Source organism: Sus scrofa, chromosome 2, assembly GCF_000003025.6.
Source record: "Sus scrofa isolate TJ Tabasco breed Duroc chromosome 2, Sscrofa11.1, whole genome shotgun sequence".
NCBI lineage: Eukaryota > Metazoa > Chordata > Mammalia > Artiodactyla > Suidae > Sus > Sus scrofa.
The window spans coordinates 6,250,519-6,276,447 of NC_010444.4; the positions used below are offsets into that span (position 1 = coordinate 6,250,519).

The 25,929-nt window shown below is 47.2% G+C and overlaps 1 protein-coding gene across 1 annotated transcript in view; it reads right to left on the reverse strand.

Moving 5' to 3' along the window:
- Window positions 1–25,929, reverse strand: part of PACS1 (phosphofurin acidic cluster sorting protein 1) — a 138,965-nt gene that overhangs the window by 112,174 nt on the left and 862 nt on the right.

A 25,929-nucleotide genomic window follows, 5' to 3' on the forward strand; every position in this document is an offset into this window, starting at 1 on the left:
AAACTAACAAGACCTTTTAAATCAATTATACTCCAACATAAAATAAAAATGCTATTTAAAAAAAGAAATCCTATGATGTTTGGAATTGGCCTCAAAATTATCTGGGGGTGAAAGTGGGGGTGGGAGTTAGGGATATAGATGAAATAATCTGATAATGAAGCTGGGTGATGAGGTCATGGAGGGTCATTATACGTTTTCTCCACTTTTATACATTTGTGAAATTTTCCACAATAAAAAGTTGAAAGCAAAAATTCCAGTTCAAGCTCCCGTGGCTCAGTGGAAACGAATCTGACTAGTATCCATGAGAACGCGGGTTCAATCCCTGGCCTCGCTCAGTGGGTTAAGGATCTGGCATTGCTGTGAACTGTGGTGGAGGTTTCAGACAAGGCTCAGATCCTGCATTGCTGTGGCTGTGGCACAGGCCAGCAGCAACAGCTCTGATCTGACCCCTAGCCTGGGGAACCTCCATATGCCACGAATGTGGTCCCAAAAAGCAACAACAACAAAAAAATTCCAGTTCAGAAGCTCTTGCTGTGGCTTAGCTTAGCAGCTTAAGAATCCAGCTAGTATCCATGATGATACGGGTTTGAACCCTGGCCTCGCTCAGTGGGTTAAGGATTCAGCATTGCCATGAGCTGCAGCATAGGTCATGGATGTGGCCTGGATCTGACACTGTTGTGGCTGTGGTGCCAGGATGGCGGCTACAGTTCCAATTTGATCCCTAGCCTGGGAACCTCCACACGCCCTGGGTGCGGCCCTAAAACGACAAAAAAAAAAAAAAAAAAAAAAAAAAAAATCCAGTTCAAATGCCAGTCCTTCTACTGAGGAGTCAATGCCCTTTTCTCCTGTATCACCCCAGCATGTGCCTCTAACATGCAACTGACTTCAACCTGCTTTATTTACCTGTTAGCTGTTTACACCAAGACAGTGAGCTAAGGACAGGCCTGTATCACACTCATCTTTGTAGCTTTCCCAGCATACTTTACACATAACTGACATGTGCTATTGTCTGGTGAAGTTACCTGGTTGGCAGGGGGTAGGGGTGGAGACCAAAACCAGAGAGACTAGAGGGAAAAACAATGAACAGTAACAGGAATATCCTTCACTTCCACCAAACTCCCAATTAAATCGGAAAGACTTTTGGAGTTCCCTTGTGGTGCAGTAGTTTAAGAATATGGCACTGTCACTGCAGCAGCCTGGGTCACTACTGTGGTGCAGGTTCCATCCCTGATCCAAGAACTTCCATTTGCCATGGGCAGAGCCAGAAAAAAACAAAACAAACCTGAAGGACTTCATCATTTCAACTGTACCATCTACCCAGAACACGTGGCCCATCTCTAGCTTTGAACTTGAATTCAGTCTAAACGTAGAAAATAATAACCATTCCCCTCAACTTTCCAGGAGACAGTGGGGGTTAAGGAGAACAAGACTTTTATTTCTGGAGTCCCCATCATGGCTCAGAGGTAACAAACCCGACTAGCATCCATGAGGTTGTGGGTTTGATCCCTGCCCTTGCTCAGTGGGTTAAGGATCCACATTGCCGTGAGCTGCTGTGTAGGTCAAAGAAACAGCTTAGATCCCGAGTTCCTGTGCCTGTGGTGTAGACTCTACTGCCAGCTCCAATTTGACTCTTAGCCTGGGAACCTCCATATACCGTAGGTATGGCTCTAAAAAGATCAAAAAAAAAAAAAAAAAAAAAAAAAAAGATTCTTGTTTCTAAGAAGCAAAGGGCATTGTAATTCTCCACTGCTGACTTCTTGAAACATCAGCATTTTAAACATCACCATCATCGTCCCAACGGAATCAATCTGGTTATCAGCTCAAGAGTTTCAGCAGCGTCCCGGTGCTGCCCTATTCACTTTGCGTGCATTTCGTAGCTGTTCTACAGATCCGAACTCTCTGACATAAAGGGAGAAGAGAAAAAAAGGCGTTCTTCAGCCATGCGATGATGCTAATTACCACACGTAGCCCGGGCTGCTTTGATTTGAGAGGAGAGATCAAGAAGCTCCAATCAGGTAGCTCTCGTTTCAAATTTGAAGCGTCTAAAGTGCCTTCAAAAGATTAGCAAACTCACATCTGTGTTTAACAAAAGGTTCTCTCCGCCCACGTGACGTGACATGAAGACAGTAACTCTGCTTCCCAGAGTGGACACAACTTAACGTACCAGGTGTCACACAGGATCCTGGAGAAAGAATCTCAGTCATTTTCCCGGTCTCCCACTAACAGCGGGACTGACTGAGGCACAGCCCTCTCTCAAGGGGTCGCCTCTCCCCCAGCTCTGTCTGCCAGCCCCGGCTCCAGCCTTGGCCTTGCGTGCTTGTCCTGTGCCTTCAGCTCCCGGTAGGGAAATTTAATGAACAGGAAAATACTCATTTCCCAGACAAAACCAATTAACACAGCACCCCCCCCCAACTGCATTTTTCCAACTGCCCTATCTCCTTCGATGGCACATCCCAGGAATATGGAACACTCCTCTTTCTCTCATTCCCAATACCTGTTTTTTTAAAAAAAGCCTATGCCTTTATTCTTATTTCCTGAGTCCAGTCTCTCCCATCCCTTTAGGATCAAATAACCAAATCAAAAAACAGAATATATGCAGCCATTAAAAAGAACCAAAAATTGAACAAAAGCTACCCCTGAGTATGGGCTGGGTTTAGGACTCGCTTCTAAGGAAGAAAAGGCAATAGAAATGACGCTTCTGCCTGGCTCCCTCTCTTTTGTGACGCCCACCCCTGGCACCCAGCTGCCAGGAGGTGAGGAAGCCAAAGATCCACGTGGAAAAGCCACCTAGTCCAGCCACAGCCAGGCTGCCAGAGTGAGTGAAGGAGCCGGCAGAGGATTCCAGCCTCCAGCCTCGGAACCACCCAACCGACCTGGAGCGGAGAGAGTATCTTTGCCAAGCTCTGCCTAAATTTCAGGTCTGTGTGCCAAATCACACCGTCCATATTTTAAGTGACTGCATTTTAGAGCGGCTTTCTTCACACAAGAGTAAATAACTGGAACAAATGCCACCTAAGATTCTATGGAATAAACTCCCTCTCCACCTCTGTGGTCTTAGGAATCACCGTGAAGAAGTTTCCCAATTGCCTCCCTGTTCTCCTGCGCGTTCCTGCTGGTGCTCAAGGACACAGGGGTGCATGGAGTTCCCGTCGTGGCGCAGTGGTTACCGAATCCGACTAGGAGCCATGAGGTGGCGGGTTCGATCCCTGGCCTTGCTCAGTGGGTTAAGGATCTTGCGTTGCCATGAGCTGTGGTGTAGGTCGCAGACGCGGCTTGGATCTGATGGTGCTGTGGCTGTGGTGTAGGCGGGCGGCTACAGCTCCGATTAGACCCCTAGCCTGGGAACCTCCATATGCCGAGGGAGCGGCCCTAGAGAAGACCAAAAAAAAAAAGGACACAGGGGTGCAGACGTGGCCTATGGGGAGAAGCCAGGGAGCTGGGAGGTCACTTACAATGAGCAAATCAGTAATATACTGGGGATTATAAAGCCCGATTTCTCCTCTTGGCAAAGGCACTAACAAACACGAAGAGGGGAGAAGCTAGAGAGAAGCCTTCTGAGCTATTATTCTGGAACTGAAGCCATAAGTTTGAATTCCTGGTTCTTCATGGTTTAAAAAACCATATGGTTTCTTTACAGAAATAGATATAGAAACAGATGAGAGAGAGAGTGTGTGTGTGCGCGCGTGTGTGTGGTATGTACTGTGGATACAGAGAAACAGATGAGAGAGAGAGAGAGAGAGTGTGTGAGTGTGTGTGTGTGCACGCGTGTGTGGTATGCACTACGGATACATACTTACAGCTCCAGGCCCTGCCTTCTAAGAGCACCTAGAAGCAACAACATTTTACAACAATGAGCACAAACTCCTAAGTCGTGGTTTCTAAATAGCATCCTTCACTAAAAGAATCAGGACGCCTTAGGGAAATGGCTGGTTCCAGGGCCAGGACAGAGAAAACCCAAGATAAGCCTGGAACATTTTATTCCAAAGAAAATTAGAAGTGTTCAAAGAATGCTAAGAACATATAAAAGGGAAACAGCTTGAAACAACGCTCACTGACCAGATCTGGAGTAACGTGAGCCTCAAAATAAACAACAATACTAATAAATTTCAACCCAATGAATAAATCGCAAATCCTTGAGGCTATGCTGAAAGGAATGGAGGGAGGGAGGAAGGGAGATGAGAAAGGCTCAATCTTAGAGAAGAACAATTTATAAATACAGAAGGAATAATGGAAACAAAGAAACAAAAATCATCATTTGGCACCCACGCAGTGACTGCTGATTTAGGCGAGACACTAGTGCTGGTAAGTCTGCAGTCTGACGAGGAACAGGATACTGGCATAATCTCAAACTGTCTCCACACAAAACACGCATCAGTTACCAGAAGAAAAACCATGGCTGTACAGCGAAGTAGAGACACCTGGCAGACACCGACGTGACCAGACGATCGCGCCCTGGTGTGACGTGCTGAGACTATCAGGCATCGTTTCGATGGTATTTCTGGCAAGAAAGCGTGACCTGGTCAGGAGGCAACACGAATGGATGCCGCTTGCAGATCTCGTCCTCCTGAACGTGCAGCTGTCAGGGACACGGGTGGCAGGAAAGGAAGGAGGGGTCACCCCAGAGCAGAGGACATGAAAAGACACGACAGCTAAACCCAAGGCATGCTCCCCGCTGGGATCCTGGACCAAAACCAAAAAGGAGACATGGCTGGGCAGCTGCAAGATGTGAACAGGGTGTGTGGACTGGAGAAAAGGGGTTTATGGAGGCCGATGCCCTGTGTCGTGGTTATTCAGGGGTGCGCCTCACTCGGGGGAGTACCTGGCGGGGGGGGAGTCACGTACATAACTGGGTCTCAAACAGCTCAGAAAAACGAATTTAGAGAAAGATAACGCGATAGAATACACGTGGTAAACGGGTGGGGTTGGAGGGATGTGGGAGGTCCTCCCAGGCACAGACTGGAAGAGAGTCCATCAGACACACGTGCACACACACGTCCGCACACACACAGTCACATACACAGAGCGACACCTGGTCTGCAGTATATGAAGAAATGCCCCAGGAGTTCCCGACGTGGCTCAGCAGTAACGAACCCGACCCATGTCCATGAGGACATGGGTTCGATCCCTGGCCTCGCTCCGTGGGGTTAAGGATCCGGCGTTGCCGTGAGCTGCGGTGTTGGTGGCAGACACGGCTCGGCTCGGATCTGGTGTTGCTGTGGCTGTGGAGCAGGCCGGCAGCTGCAGCTCCTTTTCAACCCCTCGCCTGGGAACTTCCATATGTCATGGGTGTGGTCCTAAAAAGACAAAAAAGAGAAAAGAAACGCTACAAATACATTCTTAAAAGACAAACATACCAACTTATGAAACAGGCAAGTCCTGAACAGATACTTCCCTAAAGAAGATATCCAAGGGGCCAATCAGCAGCTATTCAAGGTCATGAGTCATTAGGAAAATGCAAATTAAAACCACAAGGAGTGAACGTTTCACACCCATTAACCGGGCTAAAATTAAAAAAGACTGACAAAATTAAATGCCGGTGGAAACGTGGAGCAACAGGAGCCTTTGCACGCTGCTGGTATGAGTTACCTACCACTGTGCGACAATGACGCCACCGGCTCAGCAGCCTCAGCAGCTCGCGGCAGCGCAGGCTCATTAGGCTCAGTCTCAGGGGGCTGGGAGCCCAGGCCCGGCGGGACCGGCTCCTCCACAAGGTTCCAATCGAGGGGTCGCCTGGCACCCGGGTCCCGTGTGAGGCTGGAGTGGGGCAGGACCTGTTTCCAAGCGCACCTGCGTGTTGGACACTCAGTTCTTCACGGCTACCGGACGGACAGGCCGAGGGCCCCGTTTCCTGCCGGCGAGGGACTCGACGCCGCCCGGGGCTCCCTGCCACATGGCCCTCTCCACCGGCAGCTCACAGCTCAGGCGCCTGTTTCTCCAAAGCCAGCGAAGGAGGGAGTCTCCTCAGAGGGCGATCTAATGGAACACAACCCTTCATGTACCTTGGCCATCTTCCCTCAGGAAGGAGCAAGGCACAGGTCCCTCCCGCACTCCAAGGGAGGGGACTACACCAAAGCATAAATACCAGGGGACGGGGGCCTGGGGAACCCGAGAATCTGCCACAGTAAGTGAGAAGGTAAACCGACACAAACCCTTCTGGGAAGCCGCCGTTTCTTCCGGGTTAAACATAAACCTACACTAAGTCCCACCGCTCCCCTCCTGCATATTTATCCCCAGAGACACGAAGGTGCAAGTCCACAAAAGACTTGTACAAGAACATGCATAGCAGCTTTATTCATAAAAGCCAAAAGCTGTCAACAATGCCTATGTCCAGCAGCAGGAGGACGGATAAGCAGATTGGAGTATTTGTTGCAATGAAACACCACTTGGCAAGAAGAAAGAAGGAGTCACGAACATGCACAACGTGGATGAATTGGGCAAAAGAAGGTCAAAAAAAAAATATGTATTATATGATTTCCCTTACATGAGGTTCAAGAACAGACAGAGTCTACAACGACATAAACCAGAACGGCAATTGCCTGTGAGAGGTGGGCAATGGCTGGAAGGGATAAAAATGTCCTTGATGAAGGGGTTTGTTATATGAAGGTACACGTGAATGTCTGTCAAAACCCATCAGACTATAAACCCAAGATCTGTGCGTGTCACCCCATGCAAATTTACCCTCAACTGGACTTCCCACTGTGGCACAATGGAAATGAACCTGACTAGTACCCATGAGGATATAGGTTCGATCCCTGGCCTTGCTCGGTGGGTCAGGGGCCTGGCATTGCCATGAGCTGTGGTGTAGGTGGCAGACGCAGCTTGGAGCCAGTGTTGCTGTGGCTGTGGTATAGGCCGCGGCAGCTGTAGCTCCAATTCAGCCCCCAGCCTGGGAACCTCCATATGCTGTGGGTACAGCCCTAAAAAGGGAGAAAAAAAAAAAAGAAAAAAAAAAAGCCACCTCAATTAAAAAAAAAGTTTAAGTACATATTAGTAGAAAATGAAAAGAGTTGAGCACAGCAGTTAAGAGCAGATTCTTGAGGCCAGACTGCCAGGGTCTGAACTCTGGCAATGCCACTTTCTTGAGCAAGGTACCTAATCCCGCTGGACACCTCCACCTAACTGATAACTAAAGGAATTAACACATGGACAACAGTTAGAGCAGCACCTAGTACATATGACATGCTCAATTAATGTTAGTTATTATGAAACAAAACTAAAAAGATAACTTTTTTTTTCCCCCTTTTTCAGCCACACCTGAGGCACATGGAAGTCTCCAGGCCAACGATCAAATGCGAGCCGCATCTGCAACCTATGCCCAGGGCTTGGCAACACCAGATCCTCAAGCCACACGCCACAGCGGGAACTCCAAAAAATAATTACCCATGCTTGGAAAAACTACAAGTTGGCCAGGAAAGGAAGATCACAGTTTGCTCAACAGTGACTTGCCTTTCTATGGCCAGAGTAAGAAAAGTCCCGCATGACCATAATCCCAATTTCATGGGGAGAATGAGGTGACGGTGAAAAAGCCAAACAATCTTCTACATTTGGAATCCACTAGATAATATCCAAAGCTTGTTTCTGTAATTAGCCTTCTAGAACCACCTGAAGGACTCTCTAGAATACATGTGCGTCTTTGACTAGAAATAAAGACAACGATAAGGGGAAAAACTATTACGGGGAGGTAGACTTTTAAAACAGATAAAATCAGGCTGGAAAGTAATCAAATGCTGAAACTTCGAATGAAACCAAAATTCAGTTAAAAAGAGTCTCTGGGGGGTTCCCTTGTGATGCAGCAGGTTAAGGGTCTAGTGTTGTCACTATAGCGGCTCAGGTCGCTGTTTTTGTGTGAATTAGATCCCTTACTTGGAAACTCGCAAATGCTATAGGCACAGCCAAAAAAAGAAAAGGAACAAAAAGAAATTCCATTTCTTATGAGTATTAAGTATATCCCATGTATGCATATGTGTTACATATATATATTATTCCATATATATATATATATAAAAATCTGTTGTTGCTTTTTAGGGCCACACCCACGGCATATGGAGGTTCCCAGGCTAGGGGGCCAGTCGGAGCTACAGCTGCTGGCCTACACCACAGCCACAAAAACACCAGATCCAAGCTGCATCTGCAACCTACACCACACCCCACAGCAACGCCGGATCCTTAACCCACTGAACGAGGCCAGGGCTTGAATCCGCATCCTCGTGGATACTAGTCAGAATCATTACCGCTGGACCACAACGGGAACTCCAATAGATTCCATATTAAAACTGCAGAGACAGTATCTTTCCTCTCTCTCAACTTACTTTCCAAAATCTTATCACCTTTTCATCCTGTAACAGGCCAGGGATTTCTCAATCCACTGGCTGGAAGGCTAGAACCATAAGCAAATTAACATGAATGAGAATTTAATTATAATAATGTATCACCTATATTCCATGGAAGCTCTCAAAGAGGAACGTAAAATTTGCTTAGACGTTACCATAATCCTCAAAGCCTTTATAAGCGGTGAGACGACGAAGGAAATGGAAAGTGAGTGGTTTGCCTACTTTCACTGTGAAAACCAGAATTGAGACGCAGGAATCCCGGCAGAGTAGTACTCTTGCTGCCTTTCCATAAACACACAAGCTTTGAAAAAACACACGTCATTTTCCATAAATAAGTTATCTCTAGAGTGACTACGCTGGAAGACGCCAAACTGGGCAGATCCATACGCCTTAGGAGACTTCATCGTGGTAATTGTGCCTATTTATGTCCCAGCAAAAACGAGACAGCACATTCACAGACAGACTCGATGGCTTTTCTGCGGGACTCGAAGACTTATCAAGCATCTATAGATTGTTTCATCTGCCCTTCCCAACAGCCCTGGGTGGCCAGCTACACGGTCATGTTCATTTCTCCATTCTGGTGAGAGATGGGGGCTCAAAAGGAAACCAACCTCAAATCAGTTTTTGTCAAGGGACGGATGTAACTCTTCTGGCTCCATGTGCAGTATTCGATCCACTCCACCAGTGTATCTGTGCAAACAGAAGTCTGTCAAGATAAATCATTTGCTAATTTTTAAAGGCCAAACTGTAGGAGTTCCCGCTGTGGTGCAAGGGGATGGGCAGCGTCTTGGGAGCGCTGGGACACAGGTTCGATCCCCGGCCTGGCACAGTGGGTTAAGGATCTGGCCTTGCCGCAGCTTCGGCTTAGGTCACAACTGTGGCTCAGATCTGATCCCTGGCCCAGGAACTCCATATGCCTCGGGGCAGCCAAAAAAAAAAAAAAGTAAAAAATAAATAAAGTCTAAATTATGGATGGCACCATTTGAAATTGCTGGCTTACTTTAGGTCTTGTCCTAAAACCAAACAAAAAGTCAAATACACTGAAGGACATTCAACAAGCATCTTAGATGAGGGATGATCAGAACGGTACGATAAGGCGGTGGTGATGCCTCGGGGAGCATTCTGAACTGTCACAGTGACTGGGGACTTCACTGACATTTAGTGGTGGAAAAGACAAGAATGCCAGACATTCTACAACCCACGATTCCTTTGAGTCCTGCACAATTGAGAAATGACTAGTTTCCTACACGATATCCAACAATCATGTCAGTGAAACCGTTCTGCCCAGGTCGTGCAAGGCCTAGCGCTTACACACGCCGCAGGGCCCTCTGTAAGAAAAGCATACACAATTACAGTCACAACATTAGATCTAGGATTTTTTTTTTTTTTTTTTTTTGGTCTTTTTGCCTTTTTCTAGGGCCACTTCCGTGGCAGATGGAGATTCCCAGGCTAGGGGTCTAATCGGAGCCGTAGCCACCGGCCTACGCCAGAGCCACAGCAACTCGGGATCCAAGCCGCATCTAGGACCTACACCACAGCTCATGGCAACGCCGGATCCTTAACCCACCGAGCAAGGCCAGGGATCGAACTTGAAACCTCATGGTTCCTAGTCGGATTCGTTAACCACTGTGCCACGATGGGAACTCCTACATCTAGGATTTTAAATATCAAATATATAAGAATACATCTAAAGGAAGATAGGATACAATACGTCCATGCTAAGAGTGCAAAATCAATGAAAGAAGGAAGATCTAAAGAAACGGAGGACACGTCACATCCATGGATTGAAACACCCCATACTTTAAGGATTTCAACTCTCTCCAAATTAATCTACAGGGTCAATGCAATCCTAATAAAATTCTCAAAGAAATAATTCAAGGAAATTGAAAAACTGATTCTAAAATTGCTAAGGAAATTGTAAGAGTAAAGACGAGTCACGGCGATCACGAAGCAGCACAACGTTGCAGACTCAAGCCGCCAGCTCACGGGCCTATGACACAGATGCGGTAACAGGGACGGGACAGAAGGACGAGCTTGGACAACTGACTCCCGGCACAGACAGCAAATCTAAACACAGACCACCCGTAAACGCCAGTGACTTATAATCAAGGTGACGGGAGAGCAGTGGAAAACAGACGAGCTTTTATTTATTTATTTATTTATTTTTGTCTTTTTGCTATTTCTTGGGCCGCTCCCGCAGCATGTGGAGGTTCCCAGGCTAGGGGTCTAATCGGAGCTGTAGCCACCAGCCTACGCCAGAGCCACAGCAACGCGGGATCCGAGCCGCGTCTGCAACCTACACCACAGCTCACGGCAACGCCAGATCCTTAACCCACTGAGCAAGGGCAGGGATCGAACCCGCAACCTCATGGTTCCTAGTCAGATTCGTTAACCACTGCGCTACGACGGGAACTCCCAGACAAGCTTTTAAATAAACGGTGCAGGGCTCATCCAAGATCCACGTGGGAGGAATGAACCCCTCACTCCACACACACACACCGATTCCAGGTGGGCTGTAGAGCTACACATGAAAGGAAGACAACACAGCTGGAGAGAAAAACATTACAGAGCATCTTCATGACCTGGACAGACTAAGACTTCTTTACGTGGACACAAAGGGGAAAATGGATCAACTGGACGAATTTAAGATTAAGAATTTGTGTTCAGGGACTTCCCATCGTGGCTCAGCGGTTAATGAACCCGACTAGCATCCATGAGGACACGCGTTTGATCCCTGGCCTCGCCGTGACCTATGGTGTAGACCGGCAGCTGCAGTTCCGATTCCGGGCTACGGAACTTCCATATGCTGCAGGTATGGCCCTAAAAAGACAAAAAAAAAACTTTCATTTTTCAAATTCAGGAAGAGGGCCATGGATGTAGCCTGTACACAAAGAGCCTTGAAGCTTACATTTCATTAGCTTCAAAATGAATTTACTTTTGGTCTTGCCAGACATACACATACATATAAACATAATCAAAAGCAGTTTATAATTTTTTAAGCCTAGACTTAAATAGATTTTATATAGAAACTTACTAACTTTTCCACCACTGAACTTTTTAGGACTGTAACATTACTAAAAGTGGAGAAAAGACTTTATTTTGTGTAGAACGTGACGGAGATGTGTTCACCATTCCAGGACACCGTATCACCGCTGGTGTCGCCACGTGTCACGAGTCACCCACGCAACACACCTGTATCAGTCCCGATTTATGGGCATCCTATTCACAGAGATAAGGCGATGTGCACCTGCTACGGTTTCTAACGTGCTACGAACATTTACAATGTCTTCTGAGAATTCACGTATAGAAATATATGCTGTATTACAAACAGTGTTCCTTCCATGTTCCCTTTATACTGCAGTTGACACTGGAGACATGCTGGTAAATCTTATTATCTGGGAATTTCATTTCAGGATAGAAAAGGGGCCACAAAATCTGAGAGGTTTGAGAACCAGTTACAAACCATCGGTCTCTCAAATAACCATAAAGAGAATTCTAATCCTTTAATTTGGTAACTGTTCTTTTAAGCTACTTGCATTATCCAAATTGCAAGTAATATACTTATCAAAAATGTAAAAAAAAGAAGACGAAGAAGAAGAAGAAGAAGAAGAAGAAGCTCCTGTGGTGGCTCAGTGGTAACAAACCTGACTAGTATCCATGAGGATGAGAGTTCAATCCCTGGCCCCGCTCAGTAGGTTAAGGATCCCGAGTTGCTATGAGATAACGAGACTCGGATCTGCTGCTGCTGATTCCAACCCTAGCCAGGGAACTTCCACATGCCATGGGTGCAGCCAAAGAGAAAAGAAGAAGAAGAAAGAAAGAAAAAAAGAAAAGAAACCCAGCTACCAGTTTCAAGTGCAATTACCCAAACAGATCTATTATAAATTTTATCCAGACATGGTAAGCAGAGCAAGAAGAAAATGAGAGTTCAAACTACGAGATCGAACTGAGCTCTTCTCCTTTTAAAGTAAGATCCAGTTTGGCATTCACAAGCAAAGGGTTCCATTATTTTTCTGTGCTCTTTCAAAAATAGCTCCACCTTCAAGATTACACAAATTAGATCATTCTGCAGCAGGATTCCTCCTTATAGAGCAGCGCCTAGGAAGCACAGACAGGCTGTCTGCTGTAGCAAACCAGTCACTGGGAGGAAAAAAAAAACAACAAAAAAACATGTTTTTTTACTTTTCAGTTCCCTTGGGTTAGTGACAAGGGACGTGTGCTGTAGCTGCAAATGGCTTCCACACCTGCATCTCCCTCATCGAAAACCATCAAACGGGTACGGATCACAGAGGAGACACCAGATCAAGCGAATATGACAGCAGGATAATGAGGGATGTTGAGACCCCACGGCTCCAATGGCTTCACCACGGCCTACATCAACAAAAAGAATTTATCTAGACTTTTAACACAAGCAGTTACCAACCTGTGGGTTACTCCATCCCGTAGGAAGTAAATTCCCAAGGAAATTTATTCCCGATTAATTACAAATGGCAAAAGGAGAAACAAACTTCCTCAAGAGCTTTGAAGAATTCCGTTTCCTCTCTCCCAGGTAATGTCACTTAAGATAAAGAGATGATACTAATGATGACAATGCCTGATCCTTAACTGGCTGAGCCACCAGGGAACTCCTAATAAGCAAATCCTTTAGGTCTGAAAATACCATACCCAGAAGCTGATGACTTCTCTTCCCCACCCCTACCACCCTGGCCGCAGCCACCATCAGCTCCCAGTAGGTCACCTTCATACTCCTGACTGGCGTCCTGCTTTATGGGCTACTGCCCGTCTGCGTGGGCTACTCGACACGCAGGGGCAGGTGGTTATGTCGCTGTGTAAGTCGTAATCACGCCTCTCCTCTGGCTCAAAATCCCCAAGAGCTTCCCGTCTCACTCAAGATCACAGCCAGTCCCATGAGAGCCGGGTCCCTTCGCCTCTCTGATTTTCGCCCCCTTGACCTGCCACCTCGTTTGCTCGGCTCCAGCCCACTGGCCTCGCAGCGGCCCCCGGCCCTTAGCGGTACTTACCGTGCCCTCTGCAGGTGGCCTAAGAGCGAGCCACGCACCTTGGCTCGCCTCTCGGGGGGCTTCCAAAGCACCGTTGTGAAAACTCTGACCCTCTGCCTCGCTCACCCCACCTTCCCGCTTTCATTGCCCGTCCACACAGCCTAACACCTGCTCCTTCCTTGGCCCCCGCCCTGCCCCTGAAGATAACCTTCGGGAGAGCTGGGTTCGGGCAGTGCCGTTAAGCGCTCTCTCCTTGGCGACTCGAACGGTGACGAGGCGCATGAGGCACCTACAGGCAGTTGCTATTAGGCAAAGAGTCAGAGACGGATCCGAACCCACACGGTGAGGAAACACCAGATGAGGAACCAGACTCTAGAGCCAAAGCACTGCTGGCACATGGTTTTGAAGAGATTATGGCAACTTGCTGATATTTTTTTTCCCTCCAGATACATGGTAAGAATAGGAGGAAATACCTGAGTGAGCATCAAACAAAACAAAGCAAAGCAAAACAAAACGCCAATAGAGCCATGCTCCCCACACAGTATTTTTTCTAGAAAACGATCTCTTAAGTGGACTCGAATCCTCGCCACACAGAGACGCGGTACTCACTCATCCTCGAAGCTGCCTGAGAACCAGTCTCTCGCGGGGACGTAAGTACACACAGCCCCGGCCCAGACCAGAGCACACGGAACCAATCCCAGGCCAAATCTCGGTCTCGATCACGTCCCATTTTCAGCCCGAGCTTTTGTTGCCCCAAAGAGATGATACTTTCCTTTCTCTCCTTGGAGAGAAAAGTCACCCAGGAGGATTAATAATGGGCCATGTTTAGTAATATTATAACTCTTCCTTTTTATAATTTTTTTTAAAAAGGGAAAGAGAGAAGAGATTAGCTACAAGTAATAAAAACAAATCGATAATGATATTATATACAGTTAATGAATAATTCTCCCCATTAAAGATAAGGGCATAAACAATTTATTGCACATCTTGGTGGCAGAGAGGAAATACAATTAAATCCATTAATAGCCACAAGAGTTTTTATGTTCCCACAGGACCCTGGTTCCCAGAGTTGCTTATTCATTTTCATCCACAGCAAAAATGGTGCATGGCAGGGACAACAGAATGCTGTAGGCTACTTTCTACATATTTTAATTTCTTTTTTCTTTTTTTTGGCTGTACCCACGGCATATGGATGTTCCCTGGCCAGGGATTGAACCTGAGCCACAGCTGCGGCAATGCCGGATCCTTACCCCACTGAGCCAGGCCAGGGATCGAACCGGCACCTCCAGAGACAAGCTGGAACATTAACCCATGACGCCACAGCGGGAACGCCCACATATTTCAATGGTGAGGAGACAACAGACTTAGGGGAGTCTGCCCTGCCACCTTCTATTGGATGTGAGCTCCAAGTGCCAAACACAAACCTACTTGCGGAGACAATGTGAGTGACGACTCCTGCGAATCGGGTCTACAGGTTATCCCGTCACACTCAGTCTCACTGGCACGACCCAAAGACGTTAAGGTAATGATTTCTATGAATACAGATGCTCAAACATCTTACAAGTGTTTTGTCTCTCTTCATAACAAATCAACAAGGCAAAAAAAGGTATCCCCACTACAAAAAAAAAAAAAAAAATCAGTGGAAAAAGTGACATGCCCAGAGATAATCAAATTTAACTAAGAGCCAGATATAGGGCGTTACTTACTTATTAATCCATAACAGTCCAACCCAAACGCCAAATGCGCCTTGTATCTCTAACTGCATCTTTGATAGGGTTTTTGACTCCCTAAGACTTGAGAAGATTAAACCCCTACCCAAAACTCACCAGGAATCCTGCCTCTCTCCGGATTACAACCTGGACCGAGAAGCGAGCAACATGTTTCTTTCTCGCCCCTGGGACACCCCAGCCACGAAGCTCAGGCTCTCAGATGAACGGCCCGTTACTCTTAGCCTCACGTGCAGAGCCCGCTCCTTCTTAACACGCTTGACGATCCGGTTCTGCCGCTCATGGTGTATGAGAAGCAACGAAGCACAAAGAAAGCACGTCGGTAGCGATAGGGAGAAAGAGAAGCAAAAACAAAACCAGAAGAGCAAACACGGGGGTTGGGAAAGAGCTAAACGTGGCCCGTGTACTGGTGCCGCACACGTCCCAGCGGACACGCTTCACGCCAAGCCCGGCGTTCGCCCTGAGGATCCAGCCCGACTCGGTTCGCGTTTCACGTGTTCTCAAGGAAGAACCAGAAACAGGTACATGCCTTTGTGGATTTCCACCCAAAATGGGGAAGCAAAGCCTTGGTGCTCATTAAGGGAGAAAATGAACATGTGTACAAAGACCCAAGTGTTTCACAACAAGCCTTAAATGTATCATCAGGTTTCTCCTGCCAAAGCAGAACGTGGGTTTTCTACAGTCCGAGACGTACAATGGAAAACTTAAGGAAGAGAGAGAGAAAGATCAACTCCACTTAATTCCTCATTTTCCTGGGAGTCGTTCAGCCTTACGGGTGATGAATGGCTCGCTGTAAACCGGTTTAGTTGCTCTCCTGGCTGCCAAAGCACAGCTAAGAAGCCAGCAGGTACAACAGGGAAGCTGTCAAGTCAAGCTGGCTCAAAACAAAGTTGTGGTTTGCAGGCGGGGCCTGAACCATCTCTTCCGTTCATATAAGCTGGCAGGATGTAGAAACAGGATCCCGACCTAGCCACCGCTTCAGAGAACCAAAATATTTTGCTTTGACTTTCTAGCCTATTAAGCTTGGGGTTTGGCAGGATCTGTGTCCACAGTGAACGCAAGACATTGTAATGGTCCTCTTGAGGAAATGAGAACACAAACAAAGCTGCCCTGAGTCTGGAAAGAAAGCAGTGTCTGGAGGGGTGTGAGGGACAGGCAGAGACGTGGGGCTGGCAATCAGGACAGCCAGAGAGATGGGGACAGCTAATATTTCTAACTGTTTTCCACATGCCACATGAGCGCGTACGTAATCTGCAGTAATCTTGCTTAATCCTCCCAACAAACGAACGGTAGGTGCAAGCATTATGCCCATTTTACAGATGAGAAAAGGGACGCGTTAGAGAGGTTAAGCATTTGCCCAAGACACTCAAGCTGTCGGGAATAAAATCCTGGCGAACCAGCTCCAGAACTGACACCTAAAGCCACCGCGCTCTGACACCTCTCGAGGCCCACTGCCTGGTAAAGGAGCAGCACGCTGTAATCCCAGCATTACCGAGTATAAAGCCTAAGAGTTACCTGTCAACCATGAGAACCAGGCAGAACTCGGGGGACACCAAGTTTAGACAGAGGAGTAGCTCATGAGTCACGAGACAAATCCCGGCTCCACCTACCTCTAAACAGGGGAGCCCTGCAAGAGGCCTTCACTCCCCTGGGCCTCCAACTCCCTTCCTGGGAAGTGGGTGGTTGCTGTGTCCACAGCAAACTCTCGGTCAAGTTCACCTCGCCCAAGCGTCGGCCCAAAGAGCAACTCACCAGAGGCCTTCTCCCGCCACTGGCTCCAGCCCGCTCAACGCTCCTCTCTGCCTGACTTGTCGCCCTGGCGCTGCTCGCCCGGAGATCTAGTTCCCTGCAGGTCTGCTTATCTGTCTCCCTCCACCAGAACGTTCACTTCCGAAGAGAACGGACTTTGTCGACCTGTTCGCTGCTGGTTCCCCGGCACCTGGAGCAGGACTTGGCCTAGAAACACTCAGTAAATATTTGTTGAATGAAAGAATTGTGCACAGTAGATTTTTACTCAATAAACACTGCAAGTAAGCAGGCCCTGTTCATCTGACAACTGTGCTTACTGAGCACCTATGAAATCACTACCTAGATGAGCAGGGCTGTTTCAGATGCTGATGACTGGGGTGAAGGCGATTTATGAACTCCCCAAATGGACCAGACAGGTGAGGGCTGCTTTCCAAGGTAGCAGGTCGGCTGAGACTGGACGACACCCAGCAGCCACAAGGCGATCTGGGGATAGAGCATCCCGGGTAGAGGGAACGGCACGTGCCAAAGTCCAAAGGCAGGACCAGCCAGGCCCGGCTTGCCCAGCGCCAGGGGGGCACCGGGAGGCTGGCAGAGATGAGGCAGAAGCCATAAGAAAGGCCACGCCATGAAGTCTCTCCTCAGGCATAAGAAGGGTTTGACTCGAAGGGTGTGGAAAGCAATCTGATGGCGTCTCTTCTCTTCACCCAACAGAATGGACACCGTGCATTTTGCCTGTGGCACATACCAGCCAGTCTGGAAGCATTTGCTAAATGAAAGAAGTCGCATGATCTGATTTTCATTTAAAATATCACTCTGAACTGCTACCAGCGTTGACCTTCTGGGAGGAGACCGGGGTCGCAGAGGATGAGTAGAATACACGTATTTTCGAGGCACCGTAACACAGAGACATGGGAGGTCGAAGCTGCTCTCTAACCCTTGAAGCCATTTGGTGTTTTTAAACAAAAGACAGAAAAAGGTCCGTGAAAAGGGATCAAATAAATGACAACTGATGTCCTAAGCCTTTTGTGTTTTTCTAAACTATTAAAAAAGAAGAAGAAAAGAAAAAACACTACAAAGAATCTCTGTCTCGCCTATAAAAAGAGGAACAGAAGGGAGCTCAAAGTCAGCCCCCCCGCCCCACACACACAGAGTTTTGGAGGAAAACTGTCAAGAAAAAACACCCTCCTATATCTAGGCACAGGGACAATTACTAATTCCTCTCTCTTAGCACATCCAAAACGTTACCTGGGGGGAGTCTAGCTCAGCATCCGGTTCTGAGAGGCCGGCTGCCAGGGGGAGGAGTTGCGTGGACTTGAGAGAGAGGAGCAGGTACTGCAACAGGAACCAGGTTCTAAAACCTCACTGCTTTCATGTCTTCCCACCTCCGCACCGGTCACTAAACAGACACACAGGGAAGCCGCGCACAGCGGAGTTGCTAAGACATACATCACAGTTCTCAAGAGACTTTTTTTGCCAAAATGATCTCTGGACATCATCTAGGGTCTCTGTTTACAGAACTGTAAGTGCTGAAAGGATGAAGAAACAGGGGTTCACCTAGGAGTCGTGGAGGTCATTACGTCCAAAAAGAAAAGAGGAAGAACAGTATTTAGGGTGCAAACAATGGTGGCGCTAGAACTAAACTCAGATACGCTTTCAATGTATCTTCAAAACTTTACAATCCAAAAGAATCTACACAACATATACACAATGGAATATTACTCAGCCATTAAAAAGAATGAAATACCGGCATTTTTAGCAACATGGATGGACCTGGAAATTATCATGCTAAGTGAAGTCAGCCAGACAATGAGACACCAACATCAAATGCTTTCACTGACATGTGGAATCTGAAAAAAGGACAGAATGAACTTCTTTGCAGAACAGATACTGACTCACAGACTTTGAAAAACTTACGGTCTCCAAAGGAGACAGTTTGGGGGGTGGGGGGATGCGCTGGGGTTGTGGGATGGAAATCCTATAAAACTGGGTCGTGGTGATCATTGTACAACTACAAATGCAATAAATTCATTGAGTCATTTAAAAAAGAAAAGAAAAAGGGAAACAAAAATGTTAAATAGAATGTAATAATGAAACAGTTTTTCTGAAAATAAAATAAAATAAAAATACCCTCCATTTAAAAAAGAAAGAAAGAAAGAAAGAATCTACACAAGTATCCAGTACACAAGGCACAGTTATCAATGCCACCTTCTCACCTGTGCCTCACCATCCACCCCTGCCCCCTGCGGAGGGCAGCAGTCCAGAGACTGTCCAGTCACCCTCCCCCACCAGTAAGGCTGCATGAGCCACTCCAGAACCACGATGGGGAGGAAGGAGTGGAGTGAGGCTTCATTCAGTCCTCCATGTCTTCATCTGACCAGGATGTACTTTTTTGTACAGCTTTATCATGATATGAAATTTGTAAGGTTCACTCCTTTTTTTTTTTTTTTTAAATGGCCACACCCGCAGCATATGGAGGTTCTCAGGCTAGGAACTGAATTGGAGCTACAGCTGCCTCCCTATACCACAGCCACTGCAACCACAGAATCCGAGCCGCGTCTGCATCCTACACCACAGCTCATGGCAACGCCGGATCCTTAACCCACTGAGTGAGGCCAGGGATCGAACCTGCGTCCTCATGGATACTAGTTGGATTCATTTCCGCTGAGCCACGATGGGAACTCTGATGTTCACTCCTTTGAGGTACACATAGGATCCAGTAGAGTCGATACGTATCCTTAAATATATTTTTTTAAAACAACATTTATTGGTCTTTTCTGTAATATATGTTTTTTATTGAAAGTTTGGAAATTACCAAAAAACATACAAGGACAAAAATTAATATCACACACAACCCCACCATCTAAAAACCATTTTGGAGTTAACACCTCCACACAATTTTCTCAGGAGACATTGACTAAGACCTAAAATTATGAGAAACAAATGGCAGGGAAGTGCCCGGAAGCAAATACCCTCCAGGAGCAAGCAGACCAGAAGGTAAACAATGTTTAAAGGGGAAAAACTAAAAGGAGAAAACTAATGGGCCCTTGGAAAAACAAAGAAAAGGGACATTTTACAATAATTTATTGGGAGTTCCCAGCGTGGCGCAGTAGTTAACAAATCCGACTGGGAACCATGAGGTTGTGGGTTCGATCCCTGGCCTTGCTCAGTGGGTTAAGGATCCGGCCTTGCCCTGAGCTGTGGTGTAGGTCGCAGACACGGCTCGGATCCCACATTGTTGTGGCTGTGGTGTAGGCTGGCGGCTGCAGCTCCAATTAGACCCCTAGCCTGGGAACCTCCATATGCCTCGGAGGTGGCCTTAGAAATGGCAAAAAGACCAAAAAAAAAAAAAAAAAGAAAAGAAAAATTATTGGATACTACTAATAATAATTTATTGGGAGTTCCCCAGTGGTCTAGTGGTTAGGATTCAGGGTTCTCACCGATATAGCCTGGGGTTCAATCCCTGGTCTGGGAACTGAGATCCCACATTAAGCCACGGCACACTGCAGCATAAATAAATAAAATAAAACAATTTATCAACTATACTTAAGTTAAAAATTTTTTAAAATAGTAGTTTGGAAGAGAGATAAAACAATCTAATTAAACAAATAAGGAGAAACCACAAATATTAATACCAGAAATGCCATCATTTGCTCCCTAAAAACTGTGTTATTCTAATAGGACTTTCTGTGGTCCTGGACGCGCTCGATGTCTGCCCTGTCCAATATGGAAGCCACCAGCCACATGGGACTGGGCGATGAGAATTTTCAATTTTACTCAATTTTAATTAATTTTAGTAGCCACATGCGGCTCATGGCTACTGTACTGGACAGCACAGCTTTAAAGCTTCTGATCGGGGGACATAACTGAATGTCAAACGGAACATTTTAAGTAACTGTTTTCTAGAAGATACGTAAGCTGAGTAATAAGACATCAACATTTACCACATCCCCCAAGGCAGGGGCTGGAGGGGGTCTGCCTAAGTGGCTCCCTGAGCTGTGACTGCCCTCTGGTCTGTTCGAACAGAAAAAGGACCGCAGGCGCAGCAGGGTTTCTGACCAGACAACTGAATGGATGCGCGAGGGAAACGCTCAGGAGTCGGTGCCAAGGCCTGGTTCTCTAAAACCCTCGGAAGCTATGCCGGTTATTCCTCTAACTGGGCCTAGACAAGGGCTTGCCAGCCTGGCACCAAACCGCCTCGCTCTGTGCCAGCCCAGTGGGCTCTGAAAGATGTTTTAAGGCCAGCTGCAAACTGTGTCCTTTCTCCGAAGCCCTTAATACGAGATCCCGAACACACACGGGAAAAGGACCAGCGCTTGCGAGCTTTCCCACAGCTTCCCTGGATTCCCAAAACACTCCCAGAATGGGACGCCACAGATCCAAGCCAAGCCAGCTCCAAATTTCAGAGGCCCCACGGAGCCTTCAAGTCCGGGCCAAAACAGGGCCAGCCTCCTGGGCTGCAGCAGCAAAAAGACACAGCCCAAACATCTCCTGACTTGGGCAATGACGGCAGCAGCCGAGTGGCTCCGCTAAGGAACTGGAAATCCAGTTTAAAAGGAAATCACATAACCACTAATGTGTCCAAGAGATCTGTAAATCAATACCTGTAAAGCGGACCCTGTGAAAGTCATTCTCCTTCTGACTTAAGGAATCTGAGCTCCCGCAGGGACGATGGATAATATTACCCTGAGAGAGAGGCTATTCTATTACCACACTCACAATGTGAAATTCAAATCGTCTAAGGTAAAATAGGCTTCTAAGACTTTTAATGCTAGGGAAATAAATAGAAACTTCGCCAGGGCGCTCTTATTCGAGATCAATTACATTCACCATTTAAGAAGTACTTTCTCCTACGGATCGGCAGGTCCAATTTTATATTTATCCCCCCCGTATCTTAGCCTGGATAGTAAGTAAAAAGGATTCCCAATCAAAGGCTGAAAAGCACTAAGGTGTGGGAGAGTGTGCCCGGCACCCAGGAAGGACAGGGCACCACATCCTGGCTTGCCCAGGGCTTTCAGGGCTTGGGGCGGGGGGCAGCCGGCCCAGAGTAGCTTCGAGAAATTAACACGTCTACTGCAGGCCAGTCACGCCGATGCGGCAAGAGTGACCTTATTTCTTTCCCCCCCGTGGTGGGCTAAAGGAGAAATATGACTGATAACCACTGAACTCCTTCCCAAGCACACAGAGATAAGGACATGCAAATGTGCTCTGTGCTAAAGACACAGGCGCTACGGAGCGTGAGGGATGCAGGAGACAGAGCACATTCTGTTTCCTAACAGTCGGTTTTACACCACTGAGGAAATTTGGTACACTTACGAAATTGAATGTTTGTCTCTCCTACTTAAGTAACTCAGAGAGAGACAAGAACAGCATGGAAGCGTCACCATACAAAGACCAAAGAGAAGGGACCGAGGAGATGCTAAAACTCTTCCTAGAGCATCAGGCAACTTGCCGCCTGTGCCTCTGCGGGCGCCACACCGCCGTCCACACGCTGGACCAGAAACGTGGAAACACTGCTTGGTGTGGACGGACAACGGGGTCAACTTCCAGAGCCGTGAATTTCATAAAAGAAGCCGAACAGACCTACCTGCTGGTAACAGGATCTCAAAGGCCAACTGCACGTCACAGTGATTACCCCGGGGGAGTGAGAAAACACCCAGGACGGGGACTTTCCTTTACAATTCCCATCCTGGCCACCTGCTTGAATGTCGAATCGTGGACATGTGCTCACCTTTTTAGGCATTAAATAATGGCGGTACAAATGGCAACGAACAGAACAATGTAGTTATTCTAAAACCAACTGTGGGACTTCCCGTCGTGGCGCAGCAGAAACGAATCCGACTGGGAACCATGAGGGTGCGGGATCGATCCCTGGCCTTGCTCAGTGGGTTAAGGATCCGGCCTTGCCATGAGCTGTGGTGTAGGTCGCAGACGCGGCTCGGATCCCCCGTTGCTGTGGCTCTGGCGTAGGCCGGCGGCTACAGCTCCGATTAGACCCCTAGCCTGCAGACCTCTATATCCTAAAAAGACACAAAGACCCAAAAAATAAAAAATAAAAAATAAATAAAACCAACGGTGGAGGCATGCTCCCCATCCATAGAGAATTTTTTTTTTCAAATTACTGTAGATTCTGAGAGAATTTAGTAGCTTGTTAAGTAAGAGCAGAGTACATACCTGAGACACCACGACTTCATTTAAATCTAATCAAGGAAAAGAGGTTTTCCTTCTTTTTTTCCCAAAAGCAAATTATGTTTCTACAGGGATCAGGAAAAGGAGTATGACCTTCCAAGCCCTCGGCTTTTCCACTCTCTCCTCTGCACTGGATGAAGGATGACATTTTATATGTCGCTAACCTTGGACCCACGATCTCGTGTACGGGTCTGAGGTCCCTATAGCTGACACGCTGGTGTCTCGTTTGAGTCACATGAGATGAGAATGTTAAGCCCACACAATATTCAGAGTGCTATATATACAGAGCGCACGCTGCCAACACACTCTAAACAACAGGAACACACATACCACGGAGACCTCAAATTAACTGGATGACTCTAATAATTGGAAGGGCCAATCGCAGGCCATTTTCTCCCCACAGGGCGTTATTTTCCATCCTGCAGATAAAACAGCCTGCTCCAAAAGCACAAGTGTCCCACAAGGAGCGGGGAGGCACGAGGGTGACTGCTGAAAAACAAAGTCAGAGCAGAACAGCTGACAATCCCAAGGGCTGGTTAGCAGACAGAAAGAACCTAACTGCATGCTCCCGGCAGGTGAAAACAACAAGCCAGCCTAAGGAGCTCACACCAAGTGAACGTGATAATTACTGAGCTGATCAGGATGCCCAGCTGTTTCTTGGGCTGCTAATTTATTAGGGGGACCTTTTGGTCACCAAGAGGAGCAAAGTGAAAATCAACGGCAATCAGTGACTTTCTGTATCCCCCTCTGTTGCCAGCAGGACTCGCACCTTCTCAATCTAACAAGCTAGAAAAGGCAGCTGTCCAAATGTCACCAGTCAAACGTAGTGACAGGTTGAAGGATACCGGCAAGCATGTATTACCAACACTGGACCGTGGAGGAAGGGACCCCAGTGGAGTCTTTTGGTTTATCCGTTTGTGTTTTGCTTCTTTTTTGGCCACACCCGGCAACGTACTGAAGCTCCTGGGCCAGGGATTGAATCCAAGCCACAGCTGCGACCTACGCCACAGCTGCGTCCACTGCCGGATCCTTAACCCCCTGCACTACAGCAGGAACTCCAGGGACCTGGGGCTGTTATGTCTGAAAGGAGGAGACGAGAATCCTTCAGTTCTCGATGGGCCTGTGCAGGAAAAGAAAGGGAAGCCTGCTTAGGACCAAGAGACGACCCTCACCCAAACTCACTTGCATCTGGTGTTGTACTAGGGTGCTGGCCAGACCAGACCACCCTAATGTATCTCCTGATTACCCTAAAGAAAGGACAGGGAAAGAAGAAAGTATCAATCAGGGGAGAGAATGCTGAAGCACAGAGGACAGGGAGAGAAGAGGGGGGCTCACAGAAAACAAGCTTGCATTATCTAAAAAAGTTCCAGATGTGTATCCCTCCGACAGCAATTCCACCCCCATGAATAAAGACATCCTAAAGAAACTTTTGCAAGGAGCACCAGGAGTCCTGGACAAAAATATTTACGGCTTTACTGTTTGTGTTGACAGGAAACGAGGGCGTTCCCTTCATGGCTCAGCGGTTAACAAACCCAACTAGGATCCATGAGGTTTCGGGTTCGATCCCTGGCCTCACTCAGTGGGTTAGGGATTCGGCATTGCTGTGAGCTGTGGTGTAGGTCGCAGACGTGGTTCGGATCCTGCGTTGCTGTGGCTCTGGCGTAGGCCGGCAGCTACAGCTCCGATTCAACCCCTAGCCTGGGAAGCTCCATGTGCTGTGGGTGCGGCCATTTAAAAAAAAAAAAAAAAAAAAAGGCCAAAAAACCCAAGTAGGAAACAACTCAAATGTTCATCCAAAGGAGATTTATGATATATCCATACAATGATGTTCCATCCCTGAGTGAAGATATTTCAGTTCGAGCTACCACACAATTCTCACGAACTTCGTGTTGACTTAAAAACAACACACGCACACACTAAAATAGGCCACAGCACACATCCAGTAGGCCAGCATTTCTATCAACTTCCCAAAACATTCAAAACTAAAACGTATTGTTTAAAGGTGCACAGATATAGTAAAGATCTTTTAATTTTAAAAGACAAGGATATGACAGACCCACAATTCAGAATGATATTTACCTTTATGGGGGGGGACAAGGGGGTGTGGCCAGGAAGAGACACCCCAAGGGCTTCAACACAACTGTCGTGCTCCTTCTCAAGCCGAGTCAAGCATAGAGATGTACTTCTTGTCAATTTTTAAGTGTGAATATCCTTCCTTAGGATATATGTTAATTTTGCATGCATGAAACCATTCAAAATAAAGGGGGGGGGATAAAAAGTTGACGATGTAACCAGACAATGCTCCCTAAACCCCCCCCCCCACTTACACGGAGCCAGCCAGACCCCAGGACCACAGAACCAACCCTGTTTAGAGGTGACAAGAAAGACCACCTCCAGGCACTTCCCTGTGCTTCCCGGTGGAACCAGCTTCACAGTGTCTACCCAAGGGGCAAACTGTAAGACACTGCACACTGTCCCCAAAGAGTTGGAGAGAGACAGCCTTGCCGGTACAGAAACAGAAAATATCCCAAACTCGGGCATATTTCACCAATGGAAGGAAAGTCCCCCAGACGGTTCCAACAGACAGAGGAATGGACTGAATTTAGGAACAAGGCAGTAATTTTATGTCGCCCTGCAGGGCTAGAAGAATTTGTGACCAGTTACTGGAGGGGAGAAAGGGATGAAAAATACACTTGAAGACACACTAAATAAGAGTTTTACAAGACCATAGAGACCGGCACAGAATGTGTGTAATTGGAAGTACAAATAAACCCGGGTGTTGAAGACAAATTAGAAGCCCCAAGGGTTCCTATATGGGCTTTACCTGGCAGAGGGTGACAACCGAGTTTGGCACATGCTGAGTATGTTGGGAAATAATAATATCTAGAGATCTGTACCACATCTGTGTAACATATGTACAACCCACGGGCGCTGGCG